The 14,299-nt window shown below is 39.0% G+C and overlaps 1 long non-coding RNA gene across 1 annotated transcript in view; it reads left to right on the forward strand.

Annotated features, from left to right (window-relative positions):
* LOC116664812 overlaps positions 1–14,299 on the forward strand; it is a 30,639-nt gene that overhangs the window by 6,893 nt on the left and 9,447 nt on the right. The window contains exon 2 of the long non-coding RNA XR_004321272.1: positions 336–472. This is a non-coding gene — a long non-coding RNA (uncharacterized LOC116664812). The remainder of the gene's footprint in view (positions 1–335; positions 473–14,299) is intronic.

The following is a 14,299-nucleotide window of genomic DNA, read 5'->3' on the forward strand; positions in this document are numbered from 1 at the left end:
ATCATGAACCCTATGAGGTCTATGAAGTGAGTCATATAACATCCACATATATAAGGCAAAAATTGTTGGAGGTGTAAATTGCTTCCTATCTGGATCACAGTGCTCTGATCTATAAAATTAGGATTATAACAGGATTGCCTGCTAGGATTCTTTCGATAATTAAGCTAGATGATGTGTATGTAGTGAGCATGAATACCTTAGGCCACAAACTCTTTAATTGTAAGCTCAAATCGAAAGTGAAAGAAACAATCTCATTCTCTGTCAACTCAGGCCAGTCTCAGTCAATTCTGTTGCCTCTGTCTTGCTTTTAACCTGGAATTTCATCCAACTTCCAGGGTGTTATGATGGAGTTTTAAGGCATCTGGGGGAGGCATCTGGTTCCTGCATTAACAAGAAAGTCTTGGGATTTGCCTCCTCTCCAGGGACCATGCCTGTAGCTGCTGCCACGTCCCCATTATTTTGAGCATTCCAGGTACGTCAGCTCTCTTTTTTACGTAACTCTGGTTCTCTTCATGAAAGCACATCATAAGCCAATTGCTCCACTGTGCCAATCCGCGGCCAGGGGTCTGTCTCGGCCCCTCTCTGCCTTGACACCCATGCAGTGTTCGGTCCTTGCTGAGTTCCCAGCACATGCATATATTGGGAATGCAGTCAGCTGGCTGCCTGGTACAGCCCCACATGGGGAGTCAAGCAGTGAGGTCCTGCTCTTCACGTCCACATTCCAGTGGGATTTCTACTGTACCCTGGACCTTGAAGTTATGTCTCTGGAGTGATGGTTCGCAACCTGGTCCAGCATATCAGACTCTCTGTAAGATTGAACAACACTGTTCAGGCTCCCTCCTGAGCCAATTCATTAAGAAATTGGGGGGAGGGGGTGTGCTAAAGCATGGTAATTTTTAAAAAAGTTTCCAGGGTGATTCCTTTGGGTAGCCAGGTTTGAGAACCACTGCTCCTAATGGGTTGGGTGGAGGCTTTTCTAGAATGAATTTGTCAATTTTTTTTTTGTCTTCAGCAGATGACTGACCATTTCACCACACCCTTATTAGCATAAACTGTATTATAATTTTTTATCACTATTAATTTGATGGTTCACAAATGTTGTTCTGTTGATTAGGTTCAATATTTCTCATATTTATTTTTTATTAGTATTTCCATCTTAGTGAATTGCTGGTTCGTATCTTTGTTACATTTTTATCCTGGGATGTCAGTGTTTTCTCCTATACTTTGGTGAGAGCTCAGTCTATTAAATATTAACTGTTTGGTTCCCATTTGTTTTAAATATCCATCTCGCTTTGTCATTGGTCTATATTTTAAATAGAGAAGCTTTTAGCTCTGTTTTCTTCTGTAGCGTTTGCTTGTGTTTGATCATGAAATCTATTTTCTAAAAGCATTACTTGTTCAGTAGAGCTTTTGGTGATGATGGAAATAGGTAGGAATATCTGCATCGTCCACTGTGGCCACCACTAGCTCCACGTGGCTATGGGGCACATAAAGTGTGGCTAGTATGACTGAGGAGCTGAATTTCCAATTTTGCTTACTTTTCATTAATGTGGTAGTAGGTAACTACATGTTACTAGTGGCTACAACACTGAAGAGTGCATTTCTGAAGGGTGTACCATTGTAGTTTTGGGACTTTTTGTGCTTGCCAGTTACTTTGAGAGTTTTTTTTTTCTTTATACATTCTTGTTTTGGTGGATTTCAAGGAAGAAATGAAAATATGGCTTATGTAATTTATATTTTATAAATGTTATTGATGTTCTTTATGCCTTGGCATGTGCTGGATTTTTTTTTTTAATCATCAATGAGATTGAAAAGAAAGCCTATGGTATAAAATTTTGCTACATCTATCAATTTGATTTTCCTGATTATATCATTCAAACTACCTCTTATTTTTATCAATTTGCCCTATCATAAATGATATTGGTATTATAGTATCTCGCTATAGTTGTGTTTGTCTTTTTCTTCTTACAGAGTTTTTTGCTATTTGAATGTTTTCCCTTTATTTTGTTTGCTTTTTTACAGTTTTCTAGTTTTCTTGTTATTTAGATTTTGATGTTACGTTAATCAGCTCATACATGCTCAGGACTTCTATTTCATAATTATGGATTTCACCTTGTTTCAATATAAAAGGGTCCCTTTGTTTCATTGAACCCTTTTTGCTTTGACCCTTCCTCTAAGGATGCCAGTGCAACCTCTGCTCATTTTTGTTTGCCTGAATCATTTTATTCTTCCCTCTCAGTCCTATTCTATGTAACTTGACTGTGGTCTCGCTGTTGTAAGAAACACGCAGTTGAATGTTCTTCCTTAACCCAGTCCGAGTTTCTGCCTTTACTTCAGTGGTGGAGCACAGCTATTTTTATTTAGTTTTAATACTGATGAGTTCAGTCCTATTTCTATCATTTCACCTTATATTTTGATAGTTTTAGACTTTTTTGACCATTTTGCTTATTGGTTTATGTCTTTTGCTATTATTTTGTTCTTTTCTTTGATAGTAATTTGGAAGGTATATTTTCCCCTACTCTGATCTGTTGCATGGAATTTAAAATGTTTGTATTTTTCTCTGCCTTTCCCATTCCCACAGTTATAAATGTAATCAGGGTTTGTAGATTTAGTTTATTAAACCTCACACCTCTTTCTATTTTCCTCAAATAAATCTTCAAGAGCTGTTTTGACTTTATATTCAATACTTATTTCCTCTCTCTCTGGCTTTCTCAGCAATGTCAATGTTTACTACCAATTCTTTTATAGGGTTACTTTCTTACTGTCAAATTCTTCATCTCGAAGCCTGAAGGGAAAGTAAGGAGGGGGAAGCATTTCAGAAAATAGTTCTATAGTAACGGAGGAATCTGACTTCTGTATTCTAGTAGGAAAAACAAGAGGGGAGAGCTGACTGAACTTTTCCTACACCTTTTAACATTTACTCTTCTATTCCCAGGATATATTTTCTTTCTGCTCTCCCAGGATCCTGCACTCAGTAGATATTCTAAGACTTTGCATGTTAACTTACCTCTAGATTTTATTCTTAGTGCCAGTTACTTTTGTTACTGTTGTTTTGTTTGGACTTTATAAGGGCGGCGTCTTTCGTCTTTTATTGAATGGGAAGTCAGGACAGGTAGCTGCAAATATACTGCTGTGTGAACCCGGATGCCTGCATTTCAACTTCCAGGAAACGCAAAATTTTCAAAAGTTCATAAAGATGGGTGGATGGATGGATTGTTGACCACTGCATTCCAAAAAGGTTTGAGGACGCAGACGGTGGTGCATTCAGTTTGATCAAATAACACATGAAAAAGCGAGGATATTAAGGTAAAGAGAAAAAAGACAATGCCTTATTACATCAAATGCGAGCCCTAACTGTTAGAGGTTGGCTGCAGAATTAACCTTCCTGGGAGGCTCAGGGAAGAAGGAAGCACAGTCAGTTCCACAGTTTCTAGCATCATGGTGACCTCCAGATAAAGTCAAGCGGTCGCCCAGAAGCAGCACAGCTTTTCTTGTTAAAGAGACTTAGGAGGCCTTTCTTTCCCAGTTTGCCCCAAGGGGGTGCTATCTGAACACGTGGCACAGTCTCCACACCTTACAGGCAGTGATTAAGCTTGAGTTTGACACAGCCATTTCTTATCATGTCCTGCAGTATAGACTATATGATACAATCACAGCCCCCGCCTCCCCCTGCAAAAAAGCAAACTTTTGAGAGGCCCTGTCTAAATGTGTAGAGAGGCACTATGACATAATGGCTAACTATGTGAGACTGCTATCAGAATTCCTGAGTTCAGACCCCGATTCAGCCATTCGCAGGAGTCCGACCTTAGGTAATTTGCTCAAGTCTCTATTTCCTCCACTGCTAGGCTCAGTCACGGAGGGACTGATGGAGATGTCATTGCACAGAGCTGGGGGTGGGCAGGGGTGGGGCAGGTTGTAATGAATCATGTTGTAATGAATGAGGTCTCCAGCCTCAAGTCTCCAGCCCCCTGTGGTGGGTCTTGGTGGAGAATTAATAATCAAGTCGTGAAAAATTGAAGGAAAAACAAAGTATTCTATTGATTCTGAGACACATTTTTCACATTTTAATATTTTAAAAATCAGGGCACATTTTAAAATTGATGGCATGCCATGGTTGAATTGGCAGCATTGTTTTTCTTTCTTGGTGGAATATAAAATGATGGTGTATGTTACAATTTATAACATCTTAGATTCAATAAAATATGATAGGGGTAATTATTGTAAGAGACCAGCTTTTCCTCGGGGACAGCTAAGATCTGCTTGGGGAGGTAGCGTGGATTTTTCCAAACTTCTAGCCGTCAGAGAGAGCCATGGACGTCCAGTTAGGGTTCTGTGTGAGAAGGTGTTGAGCAGAAATATGGCTCTCCCATTTTAAAAAGATGCCCTTTTAGGGCTAACCATCGCATTAGCCATCTTCCCCAGGTGTAATGAGGCGAAAGAACTGTATGTACCAGAAAATTTGTTTTGTCAGTAGAGGAGAAGAGTCAAACTACCAAAGAAGCATAAGAATCCTCAATTAGAGGGAGGTAGAGAGGAGAGTAAGTGGACAGCCTGTCGGGGACCCTCCGGTGCCACTTCCCTAAGGTTATGTATTATTTCACAAGTCAGCCAGGACTATTGAGAGGTCATTGCCAGTAGACCATCCCTCGGACTTTTCCCTCTTGTGTGGTAGCATGTTGTTGGCAAGACTGGCCCCAAATCCACCAGGAAGGGAATCAAAGACCACTGTGTGTGAGCTCTCGGAAACTCACCTCAGCGTGGGAAGGGCAGACAGGGAGTAGCCACACCATCCCAGTCCGGGAGGAACCTGCATCTACCTTCAGGGGAAGTTCATACCCTGTTCCCCCCAGAACTGTCCACACAAAGTGCTTATCGAATAGTAAATGCTCAATAAATATTAACTTTTTAAATTTTTATAAGGACTTTTGGCAACGCATGTTTGGAAGATAGGAAGGATCTATTAGGGAAAACCAGAAATGCTACAGTGTTTCGTGGGGCTGGGGAATGCTGACATGGGGAGGAGCTAAAAGTTCCCTTAGGGGCTGAGTGATCACGCATCCTGGTTTGCTTGGGGCAGTCCCAGTTCATGCCCATTGTCCCAGCAAAATTATGAACAGGGCTCCCTTTTGTTCTCAAAAGCATTCCAGTGTACATAATAATAGATAAGCTTACACTATGTGTAGGTTATGCGGGGTCAGTTTTCCACTTCTATTCATACAATGTGAGAAATCAAATAATTTAAATATAGAAAGCTAAAAATTTAAGTTCGTGTGATACATAAAAGCTTAGGAACAAGAATTTAAAAACCAAGAAATCAAGAATAAATAAAAACTCAAATTTAAAAAAAAATAGTAAAAAGTTCCCAAATTAGACTTAAATGAAAAACGTTTGAGAAGGCAAAACAGCTATTTAAAACTAAAACATCAAAATAAGTATTTTAAAGTGTTAACACTAAGACATGTACATGTACACTAATACATTTTAAAAGACAAAATAGAGAACACAAAGATTAAATAGATAAATTTTAAAACAGGATAGGAATATAAACAAAACAATACAAATAGAGTGAGGAAAACTCAGTAAAATAATACATATCTCTGTACATAATACATACAAATAGGTTTATATGTATAGACTAGTTACATACACATAATATTTATCTCCTTAATAAAATAAATCAGCCAAAAACTAAAAGAGAAGTGAGGAAAAAACCCAGGCTGTGACTGGAAGGTGTGAACAGCAACAATGCCCAGAATTCTGTGCTCTGGGGCTTTCTCACCGTGAGGGGCCGAAGCAGAGCCCCGGTGGGGAGGGAGGTGTGAGGGCTCCCGGAGAATGACCTGACCCTCTTCTCTCAAACCCCATCATTGTCTCATCAGTGTTGATGAGAGGCTGCATGCTTGTCCCTCAGATTTCCCAGTGCATAAGCATCATATACTATTGTTTTCATACTTTTTTGAGAAGTGATCACATGTGAAAACTCTTCCCTAATGTACCTGATGAATAAAAACACCCCAATCACAAACTCTGTTGATAGTAGAGGGTGTTGTTTAGAAAGATGGTGAAATCAACACACAAAGAACAGCTTCTCAGTATAAAAATCAGCAAGCACCAGACAGAATCTACGGTATCACTGTTTTTAAAAAGCATATGCAGCAAGTTTTGTTGCCTGAGAACTAAGAAAGATGAGAGCAATTTGATCCACTAATTAGAATGCCTCCTTCCCATCAAAGTGGCTCAGCTAAGGTCACATATTTCCTGCTTGCATTTAGGAAGGAGAAAGGGCTGCAGTTTTATATTTTCTCAAATTTATTAACATGTGAAAAGCTCCAGGTTTTTTATTAACCCAGGCAAGTTGTTGGCATGAAAGATTAGTTTAGCAATTTGATGAGGTGAATTCCACAGCACGTTAAATTAGAATCCCAGACGCTGAAGCCCAACATCTAATTTTCACCCTAGTTTATAAGGGTCTCTTGAAAATTCTATTATCCTGGTGCCTACCTCTAATTCTCTAAATCCCATAAGAAATAGCACTTCCTACCAATTGGCAAGTCAAAAGTATTCTCCATTGCCACTGTGGAATATTTAAATTCTATATTTACTAAATCACTGAGCTTAGGTACCGAGACCCAATCTATTTTTCCTGAAATTGCAGTACTTGCGAGTTGTAGCAGAATTCCTGATCTAACTATCAATTCTGCCAAATAAAGACTTTTTTTCCTTGGGTCACTCATTTTACCTAAATAATAACTCCACTTGCTTGTTTGGTGGTGGTGGTGGGGCAAGTCCTTAAAAAACCAATCAACATATGATTCAGAAAGCTAGACAAAAGAAGGAAAAGAAGAACAGAAAAGGCAAGGTAGCTTTTAGGTGAAGGATGTTGGTTGGTTCCGATGCACATATGAAATTAAGCTACTGATGAGAGTGCATGCATTTGTGTTAACACCATCCCGGCCACTGTCCCCGCAGATAACCACAGGGCTCACTCCCTCACCCTTCCAGGCCTTTGCTCACACATCACTGTCTCAGGTCTTCCCTGCACATCCTGTGTAAAATCTCTCTGCCTAGAGCCCCCATCCCACTCCACCCAACACTCACCCACTTTGCCTGCTTCACTTGTCTCCCCAGCATTCTCACCGCCTAACATTTATTTTAATTATTTATCCTGTTTATTGTATACTTCCCCGTATTAATATGTAAGCCCCAGGAGGCAGAGATAACCACAATTCTCAATTTTCAGTTTGCCTTTTGTTACCTTGTGTTTTTTTAATAGTACATACTGTTTGATGTTGCTGATTTTTGACCTTTATGAAAATGCTAGCATTCCGTGTATCATCTTCTGAGATTTGCTTTTCTCATCCAACAGTATGTCTTTGAGATTCATCTTCGTTGACAAGTAAAGCTATAGTTCATTCATAACTCTTCCATTTTTTCCATTCTCTTATCAATGACAATTTTGACCTTTTCCATTAAAAAAAATTTATTTTTATTTTGTAAAGCCAGCAGCACTACTATGAACGGTCTTGGGCTTGTCTGCTGGTACACGTGTCTTAAGAGTTTCTCATTGGGTGAAGCCAGGAGCGGAATTTCTGTTCCTAGGAGAGACATGTTTTCAGCTTTAAAAGATAATGTCAAATTATTTTCCAAGTTAGCTGTTCCAATTTACACTCCATAGCAAAATATTTTTTTAAAAAAGTTCCTATTGATACACTCCTTGTCCTTACTTGTTATTTTCTGACTTTTCAACGTTGGTCAATCTGATGAATGGAACATGATACATCAGTCTGGTTTTAGGATGCACTTCCCTAATTACCCATGAGATTGAGCGTCGTTTCATGTTCAGAGTCCACTGGGTGTTTTTTATTCTGTGAAATACTGTTTATGTCTTTTTTCCCGGTTGTTCTAGTCAGTTGTCTTCTCCTTATTGATTTTAGGAGTTATTTTTTCAAAATAAATGCTGAGTATCAGTTCTTTATCTGATATATATGTATAAAGAATATATACATGACAAATATATTCTTCTAGTTTGTAGCTTAATTTTTCTTCTTTCCTCCCTCCCTTCCTTGTTACACTTTTTTCCTCCCAGACTAACTATGGGTTTGGAACAGGAAGGGGACCCATCCATGTCAGCTTAACCCATCACATTATATAGAAATTCCTCTTAAAATTTCCCATTCCTAGCATTTTGGGCAATTTTTCCTAAATAACTTTTTGGAAAGATAAATAGACAACTCCTTTGACATGTGAGTTACTCATTTTTATTTTTAAATTATCAATGTACAATAATAATTATTTTTGCTTCTCCAAGTACCATTTGGAGTTAAACCAATTTCTAATATTCCTCCATAACCTAAACCAACTGAACACATAATTTATGTGTAATCACATAATTTATGGGCAATTTGACAGCTGCTATAATGCTCAGTAAATTTTAATTTGTTGGAATTATTTGCATAAATGGTATTTGGAGAGCCAAAGTTTTCATTTTTGTTGTTCTTATTTTTTCCTGCTCCAGAGCTCTTAATTCTGAAATTTAACATTAAATCTACAAAGATTCTTTGGAGTGTAGTCTGAAGTCATCGTGATTCCTCCAGCCCTGTTCTTCTTTCTCAAGATTGTTTTGGCTATTTGGGGTCTTTTGTGTTTCCATACAAATTTAAAAATTTTTTGTTTTAGTTCTGTGAAAAATGACATTGGTATTTTGATAGGGAATTCATTGAATCTATAGATTGCCTTGGGTAGTGTGGTCACTTTAATAATATTGATTCTTCCAATCCAAAAACAACATGTATCTTTCCATCTGTTTGTGTCTACTTCAGTTTCTTGAATCAGCATCTTGAAGTTTCGAGTACAGGTCTTTTGCCTGCTTGGGTAGGTTTATTCCTAGATATTTTATTCTTCCTGATGCAAAGGTAAATGGGATTGTTTCCCTAGTTTCTGATAGTTCATTGCTAGTGTACAGAAATGCAGCTGCTTCCTGTGTAGGGTTTTCTATGTATAGTATCATGTCCTCTGCAAACAGCGACAGTTTTACTTCTTCCTTTCCAATTTGGATTCCCTTTCTTTTTCTTTTCTGATTGCTGTGACTAGGACTTCCAAAACTGTGTTGAATAAAAGTGGCGAGAGCGGGCATCTTGTTCTGTTAGATCTAGACTCTGTAAGAACAGGGATTCTGTTGATTTTGCTCATCACTGTATTCCCAGTGGTGGAACACCACGCAACAGTAGCTTGCTCAAAAAATACTTGCCTCATGTATGTGGTGGAAACTCCAATTTGAAAAGATACATGCACCCCAATGTTCATAGCAGCACTATTTACAATGGTGTGTCTATATGTATGATTACTGCATTAGACTGTAAGTGCCTTGAAATGAGTTCCAAGTTTTTTGGCTTGGTATTTTTATAGTTTGGCACAACACTTGTGAATTGTGATAGTCAACAATTAATTAGAATAATTCACTTAAAATAGTAAGAAATCTTAACCCTTCATAGCTCATTATCAATAACTTGTCATTGATCGTGTATTTTAAAACTTCACTTATCATCATATATTCTTGCTTGTAAAATAGTTGGTTAGCATGCCATGCCAAAGGCATGTCTGGGCACTGCAAGTGGCAGAGATACATAACGTATTTTTCCCAGCACCTTCAAATGCCTGCACACTGTCAGCGAGAAGTGTTTTTGTGGATCTGTGCCATAGCTATGTGAAATGAACTCAACATGCAGTATCCACAGCAGAGTGTGTGCCTCTCTGATTTGAAATAGATACATTTTCATTCACTCTTGGTGGGAGATTGTCAAGAACAAGGCACTCAGCATGCTGAGTGCAGATAATTCATGTCTTCCATAAATTGTCTACAGTGGCTATATTTTGGCTACGTAAGGATGATCCCGAGATTGGGGACATATGTTTTCATTAAGAAATATTCTGGCTGTGTTGACTTACCTGTGGACTGCCAAGATCTGATCCTGTATGAAAAGTGTGTGACTCCAGCGGTGGTTAATGTGAGGCCTGATCTTCATGCCTTCCTGGGCTATTCAGCTATAGGACATCCTGGCGGAGTCCTGGCAGAAATGATGAAGAGGGCTTTGGAAAAGGAGGAAATATGTTCCAGTTTCCACAGTAGAGGGGCTCTGAAAGCAGTGTGATTGCTCTCAGATAAAATCCAAGATTGGCCAAAATTCCTGTAGCCACTCAAGAAAGAGAAATCCTCCTTCAGGGTCTAGAATCAGGGAATGAGTGTGGATGCAGTAGCTTCAGAGACCCCACCCATCAAGAGTGGACAGGAATTCAGAACCCTTCATTCAATTTCTAAACATCATATGAGCCTCCTGGGTCTTTCCTCAACCCCAGGGAGATGGGGCAGCCTTGGCAAGAAGCAACTTGAGACCCCCACCAGCCTGGAAGAATGAGGGCAGAATGAGAATCTGTTAAGTTAATTTCTTTATATCATTTATATGAGACATTCCTTTCACAATCCTGTTGGTGGTCTAAAATTCATACCCATTACATTCACACCCCCTGGGGTGGTAGGGAGTTTGGTTTTTGAGCACTGATAACAAAGTTGGGCTTCCCAAAGGTGTTAGGGAAAAAACCCAAATCATATCAACAAATATTTGATCCCCATAAGGCAAGAAGCCTTCTGCCTTCCAGCACATGACAGCAGAGTGCTAATCTTAGCACTGGCGAAATAACTTCTGTCACTGTCAGCTGTCTCCGTTTTCTGACGTCCCTAAATGCCACTCATGGTTATATATTCCACCAAGTGTGCCCCTCTTTACATAATTAACAGCCTTCTGCAGTGCTTAATGGATGAGGGAAAAGCTCTCTAAGGAGTCAATCTTAATTCATCCTGTGTCTTCTACAGGAAGACACGTGCTTCTGTGCCAAAAGTAGACATGACAGGATGGGGAATTTACACAAGGCCTTTCTAGAGTAATTTACTGGCAAACTTGGGTGTATGTTATTGTAAACTGCTGCATACCATGTGATTACAAGATTAAGAAAGGAGTGAATTGCTAATCTTGTCAGTCCAACTGTTTTCTTCTTTGATAACATTTGTGTTATTGCACTTTGGGTGATGAAAGGTTGTAATTGGCTGTTGACATTGATTGAAGGAAGGAGATGTGGGTTTTTCTGGTTTTGTTTTTTGTTTTTTTAAAAGAAGATTAATTAACTTGGTGAGGGAGGTAACACAATTCAAAGCTGCGGCTCTCACAGCTGCAAAACAGAAGTGAGCTGTCAGAGTGTTTTCATCTCTTTCTTCCCCACCTGTTTTTCTCCTTTTGATGACATCTTTTCCTAGATTTAACACATTTAAAATGCGTCCACCAAAGAAAGAGAGTAGGGGTGGGGGGACTGGAAAGCCTTCAGAAGAAAAAGAAAAAATTGTCACTTTCAGGATTTTTTTACACCAGAAGCACTGCAAATGCGTGTTTCATTTGCAAGTGTTTAAGTAGCGTTTGAGAAGGATGTAGAGACAGACGGATTAAGTCAAGTCAACCAACTCCATGCCACTCAAGCTGTTAGAAACTGGAATACCTGAGACCTGGCTGTTTCTGCAGCAGCCAGAAAAAAAGGCTCTAGGTTTGCCTGCTTCAGTCTCAATGTGAGCCAATTGGAAGAACAGTTAAAACCTGCTGTCCTGCAAGTATCTGCTTGAACCAGCAACCAATAGACAGTCCCTTTTCACCCAAAGAGAAAACAGGGGTCCAAGAATTAGGAGGTAGATGTGAAGTGGCTTCACACCATCACCCCTAACAAAACAGTTGCAACACGTGTGTTTTTCATTCTCACGACGTTAAGTGCTGCTGGGCTACAGGTTTTAGATCCCAAGGGAGGGATGCAGCAGGTCCAGTTGAGGGGGAAGTTGAGATTGTCACCTCCTCACTTTTGATTTCTGACGTCACTGAAGCCATAGGCAAAGTGGAGGATGGTTATCGTCGGTGCGGGGTGGGGAGTGAGGGGGTGGGGATTGATCTTGATTATGAAGGGGAAACAAAGGTACTGCCATGTCATGGAAATAAGGAATGTTTGCAGCTCAAGGCATCCTCTGGGAAACTTTCTTAGTGCTTACATGCCCAGAGGTACAAGTTAATGGAAGTTAATGCAAATTAATTTTCTTTTCAGCAACAAATCCCCATCCCCCACTTTTTCATTTTCTATAAGAAAGTGTAGTGGTTAACTTAAGTTTTGGCTTCAGGTTACAGGATATCAAAGGAGAACTGACTGAACCAGAGATGGATTTGGGGATTTAAGGGGAAAAAAGGAGAGCGTGTTCATTTGTGTGAGGGATGTCATATCTTATTAGGCAGAAGCATGCTGTTTTATTTGACTTGTTGGTCTGGAAGTTAAACAGTACGGATTAATAGTCCAGCCATGGGGCACCGTGCTGGAGTGCCTGCTGGCAGTTCAGCTGTTCCCTATCTAATCCTAATCTCTTCCTTGTACCAGAGGGCTTGAGAATCTTGGAATCTCCAGTCCTTGGAATCTTTGCCAGCTGTGTTTTGGGAGAGCCCTCTAATGTGGTGCACCCGTGCGACGTGGAAGGCAGAAATGAATCAAGAGCGGTATAGTTGCTCATCTCGTGATAGTGGGCAGAGGAGGGCTTTTGCAGATGCACCATCTTATGGAAGCTTCCACTTGCTTTTCTTGACGACTTTCTAGAGTGGCTGAACCAGCCCCAGGCTGCCTACCTCCGGTGAGAAATAAACCATGAGGTTAAGTTACTGTAGTTTTGTTTCTATTCCACGTAGTTAAAACTGATTCTGATAAAATTTGTATAAAATGAATGGCAGTTAAGTTTTTATTTTCTGACAAAATTACATATGCAAACATAAGTGCAGGAACAAATGTTTTCTAGAACTAACATCTGAGCAGTGCTATAACATTGATTCTTGTTTGAAAAGGGGATATTAGGCAATCCAGTGGGTAATGTATAATGCAGTAAACTCCACTTGGGCCAAAGATACTGAATTCCTGAAAATGAAAACTGTAATGATCCTTGTGTAATGATTGAAGGTTTATTATCAAAGTATAATTCAGGGATGGCGTTTATCCAGGTAGATGAGATAACAATTTAAATGCTTTCTGAGGCGGAACTTGGAGAAACTAAAAAGATCGATTAATGCATACATTAAACATCCTGTAAATTATAGCTACTTAGGCAAATTATTGATAAAGATTTTGTACTTTAATTACATACGTCTCCATAATGCATACTGATAATGTTGATGAACCCAAAAGTCATGTGCTTCAGATACCAAGAATAATGGGAACAATCTGATGTGAATATTTAAGAAGCAGAATTATTCCAGAGTCCTGTTTTGCTACTGGTATTTGCTGCCACAGCCTTCTTTTTTTTTTTTTTTAACATTCCTAAAATCAACTCTGGGTATACAAGATAGGATTTTATGGCCAAAAAAAAAAAGTCACTTTTAAAAATTGATGTATAGTTGATTTACAATATTGTGTTAGTTTCAGATTATAGCATGGTGATTCAGTATTTTTGCAGATTACATTCCACTATGGTTATTACAAGACAATGGGTATAATTCCCTGTGCTATACAGTATATCTTTGATGCTTATCTATTTTATATATAGAGTTGTTTGTATCTGTTAATCCCGTGCCCCTAATTTGTCCCGCCTCACTTCCCTCTCCAGTTTGGTAATCACAAGTTTGTTTTCTATATCCGTGATTCTGTTTCTGTTTTGTATATGCATTCATTTGTATCATTTTTAGATTCTACATGTAAGTGGTATCACACAGTATTTCTCTGACTTATTTCACTAAGCATAATGTTCTCTAGGTCCATCCACATTGCTGCAAATGGCAGTATTTCATTCTTTTTTATGGCTGAGTAATATTCCATTGTATGTATGTATGTATGTATATGTGTGTGTGTGTATCTCACATCTTCTTAATCCAGTCATCTGTTGATGGACACTTGGGTTGCTTTCATGTCTTGGCTATTGTAAATAGTGCTGCTGTGAACACTAGGATGCATGGATCTTTTAAAATTAGTGTTTTCGTTTTTTCTGGATATATACCCAGGAGTGAAATTACCAGCTCATATGGTAGTTCTATTTTTAGTTTTTTTAAGGAACTTCCACACTGTTTTCCATAGTAGCTATACCAATTTACATTCCAACCAATAGTGTACAAGGGTACCCTGTTCTCCACTCCCTCTCCAACATTTGTTATTTGGAAGCTTTTTGATGATAGCCATTCTGACAGGTATGAGGTGATAACCTCATTGTGGTTTTAATTTACATTTCTCTAATAATTAGTAATGTTGA

The sequence above is a fragment of the Camelus ferus genome, chromosome 7 (assembly GCF_009834535.1).
Source record: "Camelus ferus isolate YT-003-E chromosome 7, BCGSAC_Cfer_1.0, whole genome shotgun sequence".
Lineage (NCBI taxonomy): Eukaryota > Metazoa > Chordata > Mammalia > Artiodactyla > Camelidae > Camelus > Camelus ferus.